Source organism: Arachis hypogaea, chromosome 11, assembly GCF_003086295.3.
Source record: "Arachis hypogaea cultivar Tifrunner chromosome 11, arahy.Tifrunner.gnm2.J5K5, whole genome shotgun sequence".
Taxonomy (NCBI): domain Eukaryota; kingdom Viridiplantae; phylum Streptophyta; class Magnoliopsida; order Fabales; family Fabaceae; genus Arachis; species Arachis hypogaea.
The window spans coordinates 51,231,063-51,244,288 of NC_092046.1; the positions used below are offsets into that span (position 1 = coordinate 51,231,063).

General features: G+C 38.8%; 2 non-coding genes across 2 annotated transcripts; one reads left to right on the forward strand and one right to left on the reverse strand.

Moving 5' to 3' along the window:
• The first annotated feature begins 2,115 nt into the window (after positions 1 to 2,115).
• On the forward strand, positions 2,116 to 2,222 carry LOC112724336 (small nucleolar RNA R71). The gene has a single exon (XR_003163503.1). It is a non-coding gene; the product is annotated as a small nucleolar RNA R71 (small nucleolar RNA).
• Positions 2,223 to 9,739: 7,517 nt separating this feature from the next.
• On the reverse strand, positions 9,740 to 9,847 carry LOC112725160 (small nucleolar RNA R71). The gene has a single exon (XR_003164284.1). It is a non-coding gene; the product is annotated as a small nucleolar RNA R71 (small nucleolar RNA).
• Between the last annotated feature and the right edge of the window lie 3,379 nt (positions 9,848 to 13,226).

Genomic DNA, 13,226 nt, shown 5'->3' on the forward strand with positions numbered 1-13,226 from the left:
GCTTTATGACTTCTTTCTGTACTACTTCTTTCATGACTGGGTTCAGCCTCCTTTGGGGTTGGATGGAGGGTTTGGCATCATCTTCCAACAGTATCTTATGCATGCATATGGCCAAACTGATTCCTTTCAAGTCAGCGAGGGTCTATCCAATAGCATCCTTATGCTTTTGTAATACTTGGAGTAGTTCCTCCTCTTGTTCTTGGCTGAGGGCTGAGTTTATGATCACTGGGTAACTTTCATTCTCTCCTAAATATGCATATTTGAGAGTGGGCAGCAGCGCCTTTAGTTCAAGTTTGGGTGCTTCTTTTCTTTCATTCTCCTCCTCTAGTGTGCCCTGAACACGAAACTCAGCTGTTGCAACCTCTTTGCTTGATGTTAATTCCTCTTCTTCTGTTAGCCCCTCAAGTTCTTCTTCTTCAAAAGTCTTTTGTACTGCATCTTCCAGTGAATCCAACCTCATACATTCTCCCAATGGTTCTTGTGGGTAACTCATGGCCTTAAACACATTGAATATCATCTTCTCATTGTGTAGTCTAAGGGTAAGTTCACCCTTTTGGACATCAATGATAGCTCCGGCAGTGGCTAAGAATGGTCTTCCCAGGATGATAGAAGCCTTGGCTCCTTCCTTCATATCCAACACTACAAAGACTGCTGGGAAGATAAAGTCTCCTACCTTCACCAACAAGTCTTCTACTATTCCGTGAGGAAACTTGAATGATCGGTCTGCCAGTTGCAGGGCCATTTTTGTTGGCTTGGCCTCCTCAATCCTCATTTTTTCTCATCATTGCTACAGACATCAGATTTATGCTGGCTCCTAAATCACATAGAGCCTTTTCCACTGTGATTTCCCCTATAATACAAGGAATATGGAAGCTCCCAAGATCCTTCAATTTCTGGGGTAGTTTATGCTGAATGATGGCACTACATTCTTCGGTTAGTACCACAGTCTCGTTGTTCTTCCAGCTTCTCTTCTTGGTCATCAACTCCTTCAAGAACTTGGCATAGAGCGGCATTTGCTCTATTGCTTCAGCAAAGGGTATATTAATCTGTAGTTTCTTGAAGATTTCTAAAAATCTTGAGAATTGGCTGTCATCCCCCGTCTTCAATTAAAGAGGGTATGGGACTTTTGGAATGTATGGCTTCAGCACTTCTCCTTCTTGATATGAATTAGAAGTGGGAACTTGAACTTCTTCTTGTTCCTTTTCCTTTTCATTTGAGTTCTTCTCTTGTGGTTTCTTGGAGGTCTCCTTCAATTCCTTCCCACTTCTGAGGGTGATAGCCTGACACTCCTTCCTTGGGTTTGAATCAGTGTTGCTGTAAAGGTTGTGGCTGGGAACTTGCTTAAATAGGTAGCCAATTTATGTTTCAAGTTTCTTGATGGCAACATCTTGATTCTGCATGTTGGATCGCACTTCCTCTTGGAATATTTTACTGTCTTGAACTTCTTTGTATATACGTTCAAGTAGAGTCTCAATCCTTGAGAGTCTATCTTCGGATGGTGATGGTGGGTTGAGATTAGAGGGATGAGAAGGGCCATTTTGGTTTTGATATGGATGTTGGGAGGTATTATTGGATGGGTGCTGATATGATCTCTGTGTGGAATGTTGATGAGTTGCATTGTTGTTGGGGTTGTGACGTCTCTGATCTTGGCCTTGATCTTGTTGATTTCCCCACCCAAAATTTGGGTAGTTCTTCCAACCAGGATTATAAGTTTTGATGTATGGATCATGGGTCTGCCTGGGTGAGTTTCCAATGTAGTTGGCTTGTTCCTGGTCACCCTCGTCCTCTGCATTCACTCCTTCTGATGCTGCTGATGAGGTGGGAAATGTTGCCACTTGGTTCCTTTCCTTCTTCTTGGTAAGGTCAGCTAGCTTCTTGGTGATCATCTTGTTTTGAGCCAGCAGTGCATCCATGTTGTTCAGCTCTATTACTCCTCGCGTATTGCCCCTTTCAGAAGCATAGAAGTAGTCATTCTCAGCTACAGTCTCTATAACATCTATGGCTTCTTCAACGGTCTTCTTCTTGTTCAGAGATCCCCCGGATGAGTGGTCCACTACCTTCTTTAATTCATAAGAAAGACCCTCATAGAAAATGTGTAACTGCACCCATTCATTGAACATATCTGGCGGGCACCTTCTTATCAAGTCCTTAAACCTCTCCCATGCTTCATAGAGAGTTTCACCATCTTGTTGCCTGAAGGTTTGTACCTCAGTTCTCAACCTGTTGAATCTTTGAGGAGGATAGAATCTCGCCAAGAATTTGTTTACCACATCTTCCCAGGTTGTCAGACTCTCCTTCGGGAAGGATTCCAGCCATTTAGATGCTTTATCCTTGAGTGAGAAGGGAAACAGAAGCAACCTATAAGTGTCAGGATGAACACCATTAGACTTCACAATATCACATATCCTTAGGAAGGTAGTGAGATGTTGATTGGGGTCTTCTTGGGCACTTCCTCCGAATGCACAGTTGTTCTGAACGAGGGTGATGAGCTGGGGTTTTAGTTCAAAGTTATTGGCATGTATGGTTGGCTTTTGGATGCTACTTCCACAGTTTCCTGGGTTTGGATTGATATAAGATCCTAGAACTCTTCTCTCTTGCCCAGCATGATTCACTGGACCTTCTCTGGCATGGTTGTGGGCCTCTTCTTCATGGTGGTTCTCCATATTCTCCTTCATGTCTGGTTCAAAATACTCTTCCTCTTCCTCAACACCAACGACTCTCTTTCCTCTTGCTTCCCTCCTTAATCTAAGGAAGGTCCTCTCAGGTTTAGAATCAAAGGAAGTTGAAGCCCCGCTTCTTCTACCTGTCATACAACCAACAAGGCAAAAAGCAAGAGAGAAATTGAATGGAAATTACTCTTGTTAGAATGGCTGTTAGTTTGAGTGATGCAATATATCAAACAGTTAGTGGGTTAGTTAACTGACTTGTAAACAATGGCGAAAAACACAAAAAAATTGGTAAGGGATAAAGGAAATAAAATAACTAAAACTGAAAGTAAATCACTCAAATGAAATTAAACAAAACAAAAGAAAAATGCTCAATCTAGTTATCCTCCAACTTAATCATTGTCGATACAAAATCAATCCCCAGCAACGGCGCCATAAACTTGATGCATAGAAACTTGTCTCTCAACAAATTTCCCTTCGACAAGTATACCGAATTGTCGTCAAGTAAAAACTCACAATAGAGTGAGGTCGAATCCCACAGGGATTGATTGGTCAAGCAACTTTAATTAGAGGAATGTTCTAGTTGAGCTAAGTAGAAATTGAGTTGAGGAATTGCAGAAAATTAAATGGCGGGAAAGTAAATAACAGAAAATGTAAATGCTGGAAATAAATGGCAGAATGTAAATGGCATAAAGTAAATTGCAGAATCTTAAATGGGGAATTGGGAAGATGAGCAGAAAAGTAAATGGTAGAAAATAAAGAGAATGGGTAAGATCAGAAATGGGGGATTCATTGGGCTTAGGAGATGTTGCATTCTCCGAATCAAGTTCATTTTCATCTCTTCCTCAATCAATGCATTCATTGATCTCCTTGGCAATCTTAAGTGGTTGGATTCCAATTCCTTGGCAACTCAATCTCTCTAAGCTTGAACAATTGCCCAATTCCTTGATTTAATTGCTCATGGGAAGAGATGAAGTTTGGTCACTGATTATACCACATGCATTCCCAAATCAAAGTGTTGGTAGAATTATATGTCACTATATCCATCCAAACCCCAATTTGGTCCAGCATGAGAAAGCATTTCTAGCATGATCTCCTCATTCCTCTTCCAAGGTTCAGAGGAGATCCAATTATGGAGAGCTTCTCTTCCAAGATAGCTAACCAATTGGATGAAGAACGAAAGCTTTCTAGTAAAATCAAGAGAAAAGAAAGAAGAAAAATAATGAAAACTATTATTGATCCATCAAATTACAACAGAGCTCCCTAACCCAATGAAAAGGGGTTTAGTTGTTCAAAGCTCTGGAAATGGAAAGCAAAAATGAAAAGTACATTCTGAAAAATAAATTAGAAGTTGCAGAGAAAGTAAAATAAACAGAGTATAGTTCTCAAGTTCCCGATCTCCATTTCAATTCAAAACTATCCCTATATATACTACTCTTCAGATCTTCTAGTTAGCTCTTCAAGTCTTGAATATGGGCCTTTGATCTTCAATTGAAGCAGTTACAGTCTCTAGTGGGCTCAGCTTTGCTTGCAAAGAAAGTGTGAGTTAGGCATGATGGGAAGTTAGTTAGGACGTTAATGGCGTTAACGTTAAGTGTAAATTTAGGTTCGAGAGCGTTAGTGACGATAACTTTGTCACTAACATTGCAAACTAAATGATCCACGTTAACTTCAACGTTAGTGGTACTAACGTGACCACTAACGTGGCCACTTAGTCCTTTGCAAACGTTATTGGCACTCAATTTTACCAATAACGTTGCTTCTTATCCCTTTCTTCCACGTTAATGGTCCACATTGGTGTAACTAACGTGGCCCTTAACGTGGGCATGCCCAAGCTTCGAGAGCGTTAGTGACAATCACCTTTGTCACTAACGTTTCAAAGTGCCCCTCTTTCCCACGTTATTTCTCCACGTTAGTGTAACTAACGTGGGTATGCTTGCCATCTCCAACGTTAGTGACAAAGGTGAGTGTCACTAACGTTGGCCTATAATTTATTGCCCCACATTACCCTTCACATTAGTGGTCTTAACGTGACAACTAACGTAGGCAATACAAGCTTGGCCTAGCATTAGTGACAAAGGTGAGTGTCACTAACGCTTGCAATCTCTTCTTTACCTCACGTTAGAGTCCACGTTAATTGGATTAACGTGGCTCTTAACGTGGCTTAGTGTGGCGTTAGTGGTGTTCACTTTCACCACTAACGTTGGAGCTCCCCCTTTCTTCCACGTTAGTTCCCACGTTAGTGTAACTAATGTGGCAACTAACGTGGGCTATGATGGCATTCGAGGGCGTTATTGGTGGTAACTTTTTCCACTAACGTTGCAAGCTTGCTTCCTTTCCACGTTAGTGGTCACGTTAGTGAGACTAACGTGGCTCCTAACATGGCTCTTCTGTGCTTCCTTTGTCCTGAAATCAAACAAACAAGGTGCATCAAAGCTTTGTTTCAAGTCATGAGATCATGCATCATCCATATTATCATTCAATTCCTGCATAATTCTCATGAAATCATGTAAAGTTCACAATGTTTTCTTGAATCAAGATGTAAGTATATATTTACCCAAAACTTGCTTATTTACTAAGAAAATGCATGAAACTATCCTAAAAGAGTAAAGAAAAAGGTCAGTGAAACTGGCCAAAATGCCCTGGCATCAGAGACCCTCTTCAGGAAGATGGATGCGCACTTAGAGCAAATGAGAAGAAAGAAGAGGCAGTTGTGTCAAGCAAAATTTCGATAAAGAATGAGGTGGTGGAGGTATTTAAACCTGAAACTGCACATCTACAGAAGCCACTTGAGATTGACAAGGGAACATGAAAACTCACAACTCCCACAAACTTCCATGAACCAAAAACTCTCAACACTTGAATCTGTGATTGAAAGATATGAAGAGAAGATGAAAAAATCTTGGGAAGAACAACAATCCTCCTCCATGAAAGTGCTATTACATCAAATGTTGAGTGCAAAAGAGGAAGTGAAGAACAAGAAAGTGAGGAAGACAATCAAGGAAGTCCAAACTCAAGTGAAACAGAGAATTACATAAATGAAGGGCTCATTGAATCATCAATTCAAAAGGCTCTTGATGAAGATAAAACTTCAAAAATCATACAACCACCAAGACTTGACATCCAAGAAGTGAAAGCAACTGATGAGTGGATAATTTATACGCTTTTTAGCATTTTTTTTAGGTAGTTTTTAGTATGTTTTAGTTATTTTTTATTATATTTTTATTAGTTTTTATGTAAAAATCATTTTTCTAGACTTTACTATGAGTTTGTGTGTTTTTCTATAATTTCAGGTATTTTCTGGCTGAAATTGAGAGACATGAGCAAAAGTCTGATTCAGAGGCTGAGAAAGGACTGCAGATGCTGTTGGATTCTGACCCTCCTGCACTCGAAGTAAATTTTATGGAGCTACAAAAGCCCAATTGGCACGATCTCAATTGCGTTGGAAATTAGACATCTTGGGCTTTCCAGCAATGTATAATAGTTCATACTTTGCCCGACATTTGATGGCCCAAACTGGCATTTAAACGCCAGCCAGAGACCCTTTTTGGCGTAAAACGCCGGAACTGGCAGAACTGGAGTTAAACGCCCAAACTGGCATCCAAGTTGGCGTTTAACTCTAGAAAAGGCCTATGCACATGTAAAGCTCAATGCTCAACCCAAGCACACACCAAGTGGGTCCCGGAAGTAGATTTCTGCACTATCTGCACTTAGTTACTTATTTTCTGTAATCCTTAGTAACTAGTTTTAGTATAAATAGCACTTTTTACTATTGTATTCAAGGGGATCTTATGCCATTTTTCACATTTGAAGGCTGGCCACACGGTCATGCCTAGACCTTTTTCTCTTATGTATTTTCTACGGTTGAGTTTCTACACCTCATAGATTAAGGTGTGGAGCTCTGCTGTTCTTCATGAATTAATGCAAGTATTGTTGTTTCTCTTTCAATTCACACCTACTTCTTCTCCAAGATATACTCTAGTACTTAATTCAGTTAAGTCAGAATGAAGGGGTGACCCATGACAATCACCCACTATCTTCATTACTCGCTTAGCCAAGATCCGCGTGCCTGACAACCACAAGCGGTCTACATGATGTTCAACGTAGTCATTGGACAACAGCTAGAGTATAATCTCTTAGGTCTCTGATCCACGGATTTGACTTGCCTCTCCTGACAATAGAGCATTCGAATCCGTGAGATTAGAACCTTCGTGGTGGAGGCTAGAACCAATTGGAAGCATTCCTGAGATCCGAAAAGTCTAAACCTTGTCTGTGGTATTCCGAGTAGGATCTGGGACGGGATGACTGTGATGAGCTTCAAACTCACGAATGTTGGGTGCAGTGATAGTGTGAAAAAGGATAGAGAGATCCTATTCTGACACAAGTGAGAACCGACAGATGCGGTAGCTGTGCCTGGTATTTTTCATCCAAGACGAGAAATTTGACAGTTGATTAGCCGTACAAAAACCGTACCTGGGCCATTTTCACTGAGAGGACGGATGGTAGCCATTGACAATGGTGATCCACCAACATACAGCTTGCCATGGAAGGGAGCACGCATGATTGGATGAAGACAATGGGAAAGTAGAGGTTCAGAAGCAACAAAGCATCTCCGAACGCTTATCTGAAATTCCCACCAATGAATTACATAAGTATCCTTATTTTAATTTACGTTTTATTTATCTTTCAATTATCAAAACTCATAACCATTTGAATCCGCCTGACTAAGATTTACAGGATGACCATAGCTTGCTTCAAGCCGGCAATCTCCGTAGGATCGACCCTTACTCGCGTAACGTTTTATTACTTGGACGACCCAGTGCACTTGCTGGTTAGTTGTACCGGAGTTGTGAAAAGTGTGATCACAATTCCGTGCACCAAGTTTTTGGCGCCGTTGCCGGGGATTGTTCGAGTTTGAACAACTGACGGTTCATCTTGTTGCTTAGATTGGGTAATTTTATTTTATGTTTAAACTTCTTATTTTTATTTTCGAAAAAAAATTTAGTTTTCGAAAAATTCATAAAAATTTTTAAGAATGAATTCCACCTTAGAGCTCCATGATGATATCTTGAAGCCTGGCTGGCTATTAAGCCATGTCTAATCTTTTGGACTGAGGTTTCCACTTATCATTGCAGGAGCCTTTGGATTCTTATTTATTGGATTGTTGTATGTAATACTATGCTAAAGCTTGGCTGGCCATTTGGCCATGTCTAATTCTTTTGGACCGAAGCTTTAGACTAACATTGCATGAATCCTGGAATTCTTATTAAAAATTTTGAATTTCTTTATTTTCTTTTTCCAAAATAATTTCGAAAAAAAATACAAAAAAATTTTAATAAAATCATAAAACCAAAAAATAAATTTTATGTTTCTTGTTTGAGTCTAGTGTCAAATTTTAAGTTTGGTTTCAACTGCATGTTTTTAATTTTTCTTAGATTTTCGACAATTCATGCATTGTGTTCTTCTTTGATCTTCAAGTTGCTCTTGATGATTTTCCTTGTTTGATCTTTAATTTTTCTTGTTTTGTGTCTTTTCTTGTTTTTCTTGTGAATTTTCAAATTGTTAGTGTCCCTAGTACAAAAGTTCTTAAGTTTGGTGTCTTGCATGTCTTTCTTTTCTTAAAAATTTTCAAAAATATGTTCTTGATATTCATCATGATCTTCAAGGTATTCTTGGTGTTCATCTTGACATTCAAAGTGTTCTTGCATGCATTATTTGTTTTGATCTTAAATTTTTATGTTTTGTTTCATTTTGTTATTTTTTTCTCTCCTCATTAAAAATTCAAAAGTCAAAAAAATATCTTTTCCTTATTCTTCTCATAATTTTCGAAATTTTGAGTTGACTTGGTCAAAAATTTTTAAAATTTAGTTGTTTCTTGTTAGTCAAGTCAAAAATTTCAATTTAAAAACTTTATCTTTTCAAATCTTTTTCAAAATCAAATCTTTTTAATTTCTTTTTCAAATCTTTTTCAAAATAAATTTTAATCATATCTTTTTAAAATTTTAATTTCAAAATCTTTTTCTAACTTCTTATCTTTTCAAAATTTATTTTCAAATCTTTTTCAACTAACTACTTGACTTGTTTGTTTTAATTTTAAAAAAAAAGTTTACTATTTCTTATCTTTTTCAAAACCACCTAACTACTTTTTCACTTCTCATTTTCGAAAACAACTAACCACTTTTTCAAAATTCTTTTTAATTAACTAATTATTTTAAATTCTAAATTTATTTTATTTCTTTTAATATTTCCGAACACTAACTAAATAATTAAAATAAAAACAAAAATATTTTTCTTTTATTTTACTTAAAAAATTAGAATACTCTCTCCCTCATCCCTTTCTATTTATTTTTTTAATCACTAACACTTCTCTTCTACTCATAATTTGAACCCCTCTCTCTTTTCTTTGTTCGAATTACTCATCTCCTCTCTCTTCTCATTCTTCTATTCTTCTATTCTTATACTCACATAAAGGAATCTCTATACTGTGACATAGAGGATTCCCATTCTCTCTTTGTTCCCTTCTTTTTCATATGAGCAGGAACAAGGATAAGGAAATTCTTGTTGAAGCTTATCCTGAACCTGAAAGGACTTTAAAGAGGAAGCTAAGAGAAGCTAAAGCACAACACTCTGGAGAGGACCTTACAGAAAATTTCGAAAAAGAAGCAGACATGGCAGCCGAACCCAACAACAATGCTAGAGATGCAAGGAAGATGCTTGGTAACTTCACTGCACCAGCTTCCAACTTCTATGGAAGAAGCATCTCAATTCCAGCCATTGGAGCAAACAACTTTGAGCTTAAGTCTCAATTAGTTTCTCTAATGCAGTGGAACTGCAAGTTTCATGGACTTCCATTGGAAGATCCGCATCAGTTCTTAGTTGAATTCTTGCAAATCTGTGACACTGTTAAGACCAATGGGGTTAATCCCGAGGTCTACACACTTCTGCTTTTCCCCTTTGCTGTAAGAGACAGAGCTAGGATATGGTTGGACTCACAACCTAAAGAAAGCCTAAACTGTTGCGAAAAGTTGGTCAATACTTTCTTGGCCAAATTCTTTCCACCTTAAAAGATGAGCAAGCTTAGAGTGAAAGTCCAAACCTTCAGACAGAAGGAAGGTGAATCCCTCTATGAAGCTTGGGAAAGATACAAGTAATTGATCAGAAGGTGTCCTTCTGACATGCTTTCAGAATGGAGCATCTTATGTATATTCTATGATGGTCTGTCTGAATTGTCCAAGATGTCATTGGACCACTCTGCTGGTGGATCTCTTCATCTGAAGAAAACACCTGTAGAAGCCCAGGAACTCATTGAAATGGTTGCAAATAACCAGTTCATGTATACTTCTGAAAGAAATCCCGTGAATAATGGGATGACTCAGAAGAAAGGAGTTCTTGAGATTGATACTCTGAATGCCATATTGGCTCAGAACAAAATATTGACTCAGCAAGTCAATATGATTTCTCAGAATCTGACTGGATTGCAAGCTGCATCTGGCAGTACTAAAGAAGCCTCCTCTGAAGGAGAAGCTTATGACCCTGAGAATCCTGCAATGGAAGAGGTGAATTACATGGGAGAATCCTATGGAAACACCTATAATCCTTCATGGAGAAATCATCTAAATTTCTCATGGAAGGATCAACAGAAGCCTCAACAAGGCTTCAATAATAATAATGATGGGAGAAATAGGTTTGGCAATAGCAAGCCTTTTTCATCATCTTCTCAGCAACAGACAGAGAATTCTAAGCAGAGCCTCTCTGACTTAGCAACCATAGTCTCTGATCTATCTAAGACCACTCTTAGTTTTATGACTGAAAGAAGGTCCTCCATCAGAAATTTGGAGGCACAAGTGGGTCAGCTGAGTAAAAAAGTTACTGAAGTCCCTCCTAGTACTCTCCCAAGCAATACAGAAGAGAATCCAAAGAGAGAGTGCAAGGCCATCAATATATCCAAAGTGGCCAAACCTATAGAGGAGGAAGAGGCAGTGATTTCCAGTGAGGAAGACTTCAATAGACGTCCACTAACCACTAAGGAGTTCCCTAATGAGGAACCAAAGGAATCTGAGGCTCATACAGAGACCATAGAGATTCCACTGAACTTACTGTTGCCATTCATGAGCTCTAATGAGTATTCTTCCTCTGAAGAGGATGAAGATATTATTGAAGAGCAAGTTGCTCAGTATCTAGGAGCAATCATGAAGCTGAATGCCAACTTATTTGGTAATGAGACTTGGGAGGATGAACCTCCATTTCTCATCAATGAACGGAATGCCTTGGTTCAGCAGAAATTACCTCAGAAGAAACTGGATCCCAGAAGGTTCTTAATACCTTGTACCACAGGCACCATGACCTTTGAGAAGGCTCTGTGTGACCTGGGGTCAAGTATTAACCTCATACCACTCTCTGTAATGGAAAAACTGGGGATCTTTGAGGTACAAGCTGTAAAAATATCACTAGAAATGGCAGACAAATCAATCAAATAGGCTTATGGACTTGTAGAGGATGTCTTAGTGAAGGTTGAAGGCCTTTACATCCCTACTGACTTCATAATCCTAGACACTGGGAAGGATGAGGATGAATGCATCATCCTTGGAAGGCCCTTTCTAGCCACAGCAAGAGTTGTGATTGATGTGGACAGAGGAGAGTTGGTCTTGCAATTGCATGAGGACTACCTTGTGTTTAAAGCTCAAGGATCTTCCCCTGTAACCATGGAGAAGAAGAATGAAAATCTTCTCTCAATACAGAGTCAAATAGAGCCCCCACACTCAACTTCTAAGTTTGGTGTTGGGAGGCCACCGTTAAGCTCTGAGTCTCTGTGAAGCTCTCTAAGAGCTCACAGTCAAGCTATTGACATTAAAGAAGCGCTTATTGGGAGGCAACACAATCTTATTTATCTATGTTAATTACTTTTTCATTTCATTTTCTATTGTTATTTTATGTTTTCTTTAGGTTGATGATCATGTAGAGTCACAAAAACAGCTGCAAAATTAAAGCGGAATCAAAAACAGCACATCCTGGAGGACAGGCTTACTGGCGTTTAAACGCCAGTAAGGATAGCAGAATGGGCGTTTAACGCCCAGTCTGGCAGCATTCTGGGCGTTAAACGCCAGAAAGAGGCATCAGCTTGGCGTTTAACGCCAGGAAAGGCAGCAGACAGGCGTTTAAAGGCCAGAAAGGGCTGTCCAGGGGCGTTTAAATGCCAGAAAGGTGCAGGGACCAGAATTCCTTGACATTTCAGGATCTGTGAACCCCACAGGATCCCCACTTACCCCAACTCACTCTCTCTCCTTTTCACACCTTTCCATAATATTTTTCCCCAAAATAACCTCCACCAATCACCTTCATCTCCCCCATCTCTTCTTCCTCTAGTCCTTTCTTTCTTCTTTTGCTCGAGGACGAGTAAACCTTTTAAGTTTGGTATGGAAAAAAAGCTCTGCTTTTTATTTTTCCATAACCATTAATGGCACCAAAAGGCCATGAGAGAAGAGCAACAAAGGCAAGGAAGAGATATTGATGAGCTCAAGCACTCCATAGGATCTTCAAGAGGAAGAACTAGCCGCCATCACTAAGGTGGACTCGTTCTTTAATTTCCTTGTTTATTTTCTTTTCTGTTTTCGGCTTTTATGCTTTATGTTTTGACTATGTTTGTGTCTTCATTACATGATCATTAGTGTTTAGTGTCTATGTCTTAAAGTTATGAATGTTCTATGAATCTTTCACCTTCCTTAAATGAAAAATATTTTCTAAAACAGAAAAAGAAGTACATGAATTTCGAATTCTATCTTGAAAATAGTTTAATTATTTTGATGTGGTGGCAATACTTTTTGTTTTCTGAATGAATGCTTGAACAGTGCATATTTTTTATAGTGAAGTTTATGAATGTTAAAATTGTTGGCTCTTGAAAGAATAATGAAAAAAGAGAAAAGTTATTGATAATCTGAAAAATCATAAAATTGATTCTTGAAGCAAGAAAAAGCAGTGAAAAACACAAAGCTTGCAGAAAAAAATGCAAAAAATAAAGAAAAAGAAAAAGTAAGCAGAAAAAGCCAGTAACCCTTTAAACTAAAAGGCAAGAGTAAAGAGGATCCAAGGCTTTGAGCATTAGTGGATAGGAGGGCTCAAAGGAATAAAATCCTGGCCTAAGAGGCTAAATCAAGCTGTTCCTAACCATGTGCTTGTGTCATGAAGGTCCAAGTGAAAAGTTTGAGACTGAGTGGTTAAAGTCGTGATCCAAAGCAAAAAGAGTGTGCTTAAGAATTATGGGCACCTCTAACTGGGGACTCTAGCAAAGCTGAGTCACAATCTGAAAAGGTTCACCCAGTTATGTGTCCGTGGCATTTATGTATCCGGTGGTAATACTAGAAAACAAAATGCTTAGGGTCACGGCTAAGACTTATAAAGTAACTGTGTTCAAGAATCAACATACTAAACTAGGAGAATCAATAACACTATCTGAATTCTGATATACTATGGATGCCAATCATTCTGAACTTCAAAGGATAAAGTGAGATGCCAAAAGTGTTCAGAAGCAAAAAGCTACTAGTCCCGCTCATCTAATCGGAACTA